This window comes from Mytilus galloprovincialis, chromosome 9, assembly GCF_965363235.1.
Source record: "Mytilus galloprovincialis chromosome 9, xbMytGall1.hap1.1, whole genome shotgun sequence".
In the NCBI taxonomy this organism is placed as follows: domain Eukaryota; kingdom Metazoa; phylum Mollusca; class Bivalvia; order Mytilida; family Mytilidae; genus Mytilus; species Mytilus galloprovincialis.
In genome coordinates, this window is record NC_134846.1 from 67,548,150 (window position 1) to 67,556,739 (window position 8,590).

Below are 8,590 nucleotides of genomic sequence, written 5' to 3' on the forward strand. Positions count from 1 at the left end.
TGAACAGAACAAAACTAAAGTCAAACAATTCTCAGTTAATTTATAAGGTTGCTTAGGTTTGTCATTAAATAGTTATCACAGGTACCAGGATTAAACCAGTAGAGAAGCAAAACATACTTTTTGTTCCCAGTCCTGCTTATAACCATATGTAACCAGATTTAACCAAACGATTTACAATGGCATACCAACCGATATAATGTTTGTCAAATCATAGGCTGCCGTATGGCATCTCTAAGTTCTAAAATCTATTCGACTGAAAATATAGCTCAGGTACACATTTTGTTCATTTATTACAGACAAATTCAATTATTGTAGTACAAAATGATTTACCTCGAATCGTCGATTGCCACTTTAAATCAATGCTTATATATAATCAGAGACATATCATACAATTGTGGTATATGTCTCTATTATAATGAATGAAAACTGGTATTACAACAGGAACCCTTTCGATAAACTCCTCTAAATGGCGACCATAAAACATCGAAAGATTGTACTCCTTTCCTTGAACTAGAAATCAATGTGAGTATGTCTTTCGATAGAATTTAGCCGCTCTATTATTTAAATCGTAATAATATTTTGTGTGTTTAAAACACCAATGAAGAAGCACTCGTCATAACTATTCCTTCAGACATTTTGCAATGATTTGAAAAATAAAAGATGAAAATCATATATTTAAAAGTCTGAAAATGCAGGTTACAATTTAATTAGGACTGGTTTTAAAGAAAATCTAAAACATTCAATTAAGTAATTATTTTATCATTCTGGACGACATGACACTTGCGCACGAACAAAGACACAGTAAATAAGTTAATACTTAATTATTCAACAAGAAATATCGTAATTGGTATTTTATTTTTTATTACACTTTTTTTATAATCCATCATAACTAATTTCATTATCGTTCGACATAGCAATTATGAATGTAATCATAACGTTTTATAATCAAAGGTACATTAACATATTTATATTTTACCTAAAACAATAATCACCACCTAGTATGTCATAAATAGAATTAATATTTTTCCAACCTTCACATTTTTGCAAGTGAACAAAAAGGAAATGAAGTCAGACCAATCAAAATAGACAAAACATGTAAAATCGGAAGTAACACGGAAAAGTCAAGGTTGTCAGGCTCGGTTTAGAGGTTGATCCTTCTTCCATGCACACTTAATAACATCAATCTATTTTACAGCTTTTCTGTCAGTTATTAAATATTATCATCTTGCACACCTATTTTATTATCAATATTGTTTTAAGTTTAAAGCGTACACGTTTTTTTTCTGTAGCCAATGGTGTTACCATTTTTTTTATGCATTGTTGACAACATGTCGTATACACAAGTGACAATTTCAATAAACAAGTCGTTGAATCATAAACATGGACATCTTTACATCACATCGACCGTCATGTTTACATGTCTTAAAAAAGCCATTCTGGTTGGCTATTATATCTATGGTTATATTGTTTACAGTCCTACACTTTCTCCATCAAAATAACACTCTCAACAAGATCTTCCTATTTATGCATGTACATTTCATCAACGAATCATCATAGAAAACGGATTTAAATCCTGACAAGCGCAATGTAATCACAGAAAAGTCAATAAAATACAACCATACATTGCTTGGTTATTCATATCAACAGTTTTTAGTTTTAGGAATAGATGTCCATAACTATATTTGGCAAAACCTTTCGGAAAGTTTGGACCTCAACGCTCTTCAACTTCGCACTTTGGCTCTTTTTCTTTATCCAGGAGTCTTATGAAGACGAAACACGCGTCTGGCACACACAATGTTAATCCTGATATATGATCAGTTTAAGGTCAAAATACAGACATTTAGATATCTGGCCTGACCATCTCTTCAAAGTATTTTTGTGAACATTTAAAACAGGACATATCTATCATTAAAATAGTCCACACGAGACCTTTGCACTTACATAAAGAAACTAAGTGTGATTAAACTAGTTTAATTATTTAACTACAAATAGTTTGTTTTCACAGGCTTTCTTTCGAAAAAAAAAGAATATACTACATTTAAACAACATTTATTGTACAAATCTTACTGCAACATTTGCGTAATTTATGTCTCTTCAGTAATGCTCGAGGCCAAAATATTGGATAAATCGAAAGCCTAATACAAACGTTGAAGACCTGATAATATCATTAAAAAGGAACAAAAGAACAGACTAGCACGATCCGATAAGAAATCACAGAGATACCTGCGAAGCTGGAAGGAAGTTGTTATTATGAGTTGTGACAATAGAAAGTCTTGAGAATTATATCCAAAAACTATATAATTGATACAGTTATTGGACCAAATGAAAAAGCACAACAATTTATGTCACTCAGCCTAGGCAAATAATCAAGGTTGAATGTTCTTTTAATTCCCCGCAACTTTATTTTGGAAGTTTTTGTATGAACGTAATTTTTGAAGATTCAATCTTGAAAATATTTGAAAATTTTAAAATATTTTGAATATATCATGCTCCCAAATGTTCACCTTTGGTTTTGTGTTTAACTGAAAAGTAAATTGCTTGACAGACAGAAGATGGTTGGCTGATTTGTTATGTAACACATGATAAAGGTAACTAAACTGAGCCTGGCACGTGAAGAACATTTTTGGGTTTTGGTTTTTGGTTTTGGTTTTAGTTGTTTATAATAACATTGTTTTTATATAAAAAAAAAAAGGCAAGGTTTAAAAACTATAGTCAAAGAGAAACAGTCAACGCCATGTCAAAACAAAAACAAAATACGACTATACCCAAGGAAAATTGCGTATGTCTTCAAACATAATTTCGTAGATATGCGACAGATCTGAAAACACACCCAAAAGAAAAGACACTCTGGATGAAGCCTATAACTTAATTCACAACTATCTACAAATTGTGTTGTGGTGAAGAAAATTGAAATCTGGGCTTCAAGGTAAAAGGAAATAATTCGAAATAAATACTCAAACGGTTCAGTATTGTTGATGAAATTTGAAATCAAATGCCCAAAGTATCATTTGTTATTGCTAAATGCAATGTCTAAAGGTGCTGGATGGACGCAAATTAAATTCATGTATTCACCAAAAAGAAGAGGTAGATGCAAGACATCTGAAATTGATTTACAAGCTTAGAATTATTGATAAGAAGCTTGACACAAAATGTCAAGAAATTATCAAAAAGAACAATACGAAAGTTAGATGAAGCAAACCGAAGTAACCATTACTTCCTTTTACAGCATTGGCAAATTTTTCTCGAAATGAATTGATAATGTTTTTTTTGTTACACTTCAGAATTTCTGTTGTTTCGTTGTTTTCCTCTTATAGTTGATGTGTTTCCCTCGGTTTGAGTTTGTAACCTGGATTTGTTTTCTCTCAATCGATTTATGAATTTCGAATAGCGGTATACGTCTGTTGCCTTTATACACCTTATCACTATTCCCGGCTGACCCGGGCGCTTGAACTTTTGACGTCAACAACAATCACTTTTCCATTGTGGCGTCAGATATTTTGTTTTATGACGTCAAAATTTTACGAGAACCTGTGTGATATCTAGCAGAAGCGGACAAATAGCGATAAGGTGTATTCACGTGCTGTTTTGCCAACAACTTTTATAACAAAAAAGTTGGATGTATCTCTACGAGACCTTTTGTCAAGTAAATAATTATGTTATGGAAACCTTTAAAACTGTCCATAACACAGATCAAATTAAGCCAATATTTCTTCCTATATCTATTAGTTGAACTCACAAGGTTAAAAAAGCTGAATGATTAGTTGTTCTGTCTTAAATTTAAATGTTTTCCTTCTGGTGAAAGTTAAAATGCCTTAATTCCAAAGTTTTTAAAAACAATCTGGTCGTTTGTTATAAATCTATTACTACGGGATACGATACAGCATATTTTGTTAATAGTGAATAAAAAGTCCAAAGCATGGAACACACAGGGACAAGTGATTAGTATGCTGGAGTTTCTTATTGACAACATATTTGTTGAATTTGGAGGTAGAATTATTTTACAAATTGCCTACATTCTTATGGGAACGATCTGTGCGCCTCTGCCTTGCCGACTCCGGCCATCCCCTTATATTCAAATGAGTCGGAGTTCCTTCAGAAACTTGTCAAAAACGAGAAGATCAAAGAAGCCAGATCATTTAATTTCATATTCAGATACATTGATGATGTTTTCTATTAAGAATCCGAAACTTTCTGATTGGCTCGTGTTCCGTGCAGATGGGTATCGTTATGTGTGGCCTAATTACTTATTCTTTCGAGCATCCCTGATGAGTCTTTTGTAAACTTGTGTTGGCACTAACAATTTTAATCTATAATCTGAGTTTATTTACACAACGAGAAACATATCATGTAGACGAAACGCGCGTCTGGCATACTAAATTATAATCCTGGTACCTTTGATAACTATTTACACCACTGGGTCGATGCCACTGCTGGTGGACGTTTCGTCCCCGAGGGTATCACCAGCCCAGTAGTCAACATTTCAGTGTTGACATGAATATCAATAATGTGGTCATTTTTATAAATTTCCTGTTTACAAAACTTTGAATTTTTCAAAAAACTAAGGATTTTCTTATCCCAGGCATAGATTACCTTAGCCGTATTTGGCACAACTTTTTGGAATTTTGGATCCTCAACGCTCTTCAATTTTGTACTTGTTTGACTTTATAAATATTTTGATATGAGCGTCACTGATGAGTCTTATGTAGACGAAACGCACGTCTGGCGTACTAAATTATAATCCTGGTACCTTTGATAACTATTTACACCACTGGGTTGATGCCACTGCTGGTGGACGTTTCGTCCCCGGGGGTATCACAAGCCCAGTAGTCAATACTTCGGTGTTGACATGAATATCAATAATGTGGTCATTTTTATAAATTTCCTGTTTACAAAACTTTGAATTTTTCGAAAAACTAAGGATGTTCTTATCCCAGGCATAGATTACCTTAGCCGTATTTGGCACAACTTTTTGGAATTTTGGATCCTCAATGCTCTTCATTTTTGTACTTGTTTGGCTTTATAAATATTTTGATATGAACGTCACTGATGAGTCTTATGTAGTGTACTAAATTATAATCCTGGTACCTTTGATAACTATTTACACCACTGGGTCGATGCCACTGCTGGTGGACGTTTCGTCCCCGAGGGTATCACCAGCCCAGTAGTCAATACTTCGGTGTTGACATGAATATCAATAATGTGGTCAATTCATAAATTTCCTGTTTACAAAACTTTGAATTTTTCGAAATACTAAGGATTTTCTTATACCAGGCATAAATTACCTTAGCCGTATTTGGCAAAACTTTTTGGAATTTTGGATCTTCTATGCTCTTCAACTTTGTACTTGTTTGGGTTTAAAAATACTTTGATATGAGCGTCACTGATGAGTCTCATGTAGACGAGACGCGCGTCTGGCGTACTAAATTATAATCCTGGTACCTTTGATAACTAAATAAGCTAGCAACCATGTTCTCTGTTTAGGAATTCAACAAACATATTGCTTGCGAATACAAAAGTTAAGTTGAGGGTACATTTGACAGTTTACTTGTCACATCTTAAATATCATAATTTCCTTGATAGAGGGTTGTTGCTCACACGAAAGCTATTAAACCAAGAGTTCCAAATGGTGAAGTTGAAATCATTCCTTTGTAAATTTGATGGACGTCATTACGAGTTGGTTGGCCATAACCGTTTCACAGATGAAATCGGATATGTTCCTTATGTCGTAAATATAATCCCCTTCCCTTTTCACGAATTCGACCTACCGAATTAGACTATATACCGGATTTGTAATATGAGTAAAACGACGGATGCCACATGTGGAGCAGGATCTGCTAACCCTTTCGGAGCACCTAAGATCACCCCCAATTTTTGGTGGGGTTCGTGTTGATAGTCTTCAGTTTTCAATGTCGTTTCCTGTGTACTATTATTTGTCTGTTTCTCTTTTTCTATTAGTCATTGTTTTGTCAGTTTATTTTCGATCTTTCAATTTGATTGCCCCTCTGGTATCTTTTACTCCTTTTAAATTCGTCATAGATCATAGTTTGCCTATGTCTGCTCATATTTCTGCAGAAATTATTTTGTTGAAAAAGACTTTACTTTGTTTAATTATTAAATAATCAATGTAATCAATATGTAATCACTTGTATGAAATTGAACCTAATTGTACTGCTGAAATTATTGGGCGTCATAATTGACAATAAAAACTTTGTATCTTGTATCTTGTATTCGTTTATTAAATTTAGTTTTGATATGTTCCTTGACTTAAAAACTTTTACAGTTGACTTTGTCATCGTATGAGAATTAATGAAAGCTTTTCCTGGTCAATTTTTCAGTCTCTTGTTCTTTCTTTGGTAGGTGATTATCGTTGTGAATCAGATGCCTTCCTATTTCCTGTTTTTCTCTGTAACAGGAATTTGAAACCAGTAAGATGTACTAGCTTCATATCTATATTTTTATTAGCAAGTACCAAGTCAGGGAAATGGCCATTGTTATATTATAGTTCGTTTCTGTGTGTGTGTTACATTTTAAAGTTGTGTTTCTGTTGTGTCGTAGTTCTTTTATATTTGATGCGTTTCCCTCAGTATTAGTTTGTAACCCGGATGTGTTTTTTCTCTATCGATTTATGAATTTTGAACAGCGGTATACTACTGTTGCCTTTATTTAGTTAAAAATATTTTAAAATAATTTATACGGATAACATGCAACTGGAATCACGATGTGCATACTATACTTTGTTGGATAGTTGATCAGAATGATATGTATGTGTGCAAAGGATTAAAAGACATATTTATTCAGCAGTAGTCAATTTTAAGATATACAGCATGTGGTATATAAGAGAGAACATTATTGTAATGTATGTATTTTCAAGAACCATGATGACTTACCCTTTGTTATGGAGCATATTAATTTTCAATCATAACTGAGGTATATTTCACAATTTGATTTGCAACCAATTGACCCTAGTTTTTTCTTCAACTGAAGATTTTTAATTGTACATTTGGCATCTTTCGTTTTTTTGTGTGTAAAAACACTTGTGAATTTCTAAAAGACAAAAACCGCATATGAGATAAATTGTCCAAAATAAGATAATATGAAACTTCAACGTATTCAACTTTGCAAATTAGTTATAAAACTTACCGATGCAGCTGGACAGGCTGAATCTTTCGATTAATTAACATTTCTATGATGGAATTGTGCAAAAAAAGATTGAGAAAGATCACAAATTTGACTGTTTATTAAATATTAAATTGAAAACAATAAAACAGTAAATATTCTACTGAAAATCTCCCTATAATATTACCCCATGATTTGATAATCCGCCTTTCATGTTGAAAGAGTGCTGGAGTAAACTCACCTCATATATACCAGTGAATAGTGTGGAAATTTAAGGTTATAACTTTTTGTGTTCATCATCTTTCACTGCAGCTTTCAACATATCCAATATGTGCTCTTGCTTGGGAAATGTTGTATGTTTAGCATAAAATCAGTTTTCACAATGATCTCAGAATTTAATTTCAATCTGTGAATCAATGTGAAAACCGTTCAATTGCTTTATATTTTACTCTTCCTAGAACTCCACCATTTCCATATCTCGATCCTATACTGGTTCCTGAAGTAGGTTAGAGTTAATTAAAGATACAAAATTACAAAAAACAACAAAGAGCTATATATAAAAGAATTGTTCAGCTTTATCGCAAATGAGTTTGAAATGTTTTCATAAAACATTTGGTAGTGCTACAAACTTTAAAATTATCTTATATACTACATATTACAAAGAATGACTACTACAAATAAATGAAGGAAAAATTAACATAGAAGATGCGAATTTCTCATGCCACACATTTTAGGTGAAATCTTAGTTCAACAATTCAAATTAGCAAACTTTTTGTATCCGTCTTTTTCAAAAGTGTAAACACATAGAGGACGATGTCCTGATATCAATATTACTTGATATCTTTACGTTCCCACACGCTATTCATACGTCATCAAATGAGTTCATCATTATGAACAAAATTATATCATGGCTAATTGATTTTCAACTATTTTATTACAATAACATATTGCATGGTTTGTCAAAATATTTCATATACTTTAAATATTCGTTAAGTTTTATACATTATTTAACCTAATCTAACAGACATTATAGGTCAATATATGATCGAAGTCCTTGTAAATGTAACAATTAAAACATAAATAAATTTTTTCAAGGAAAATAAATTTACCGTTTGCTTTTGAACAAAAATATACCTCCATGTTACTTTTTCATTTTACCCCCAGGAACTGTTAAGATTGAAGAACCGGATATCATAGTTATTTAATCTTTATTCCCTTTAGAAGAAACAAGGATATTTAGTGAATAAATAAGGTTGACACTAAAAAACTTCAACGTTCTGAGACCTGAAAAGACATTGGAAACATTTATCACAAACAGATTTACATAAAGCCACCGTGCAAATCATAGAAACCCATATTCAATTACAATTGATAATTTTACTACAAAAAAGGTTATAAATTGGGTTTGTATTACAGTATCTCAGCACCTTCGTGTTTGATGATATCACATTTTATTGTGCTTAAGAATCGGCTA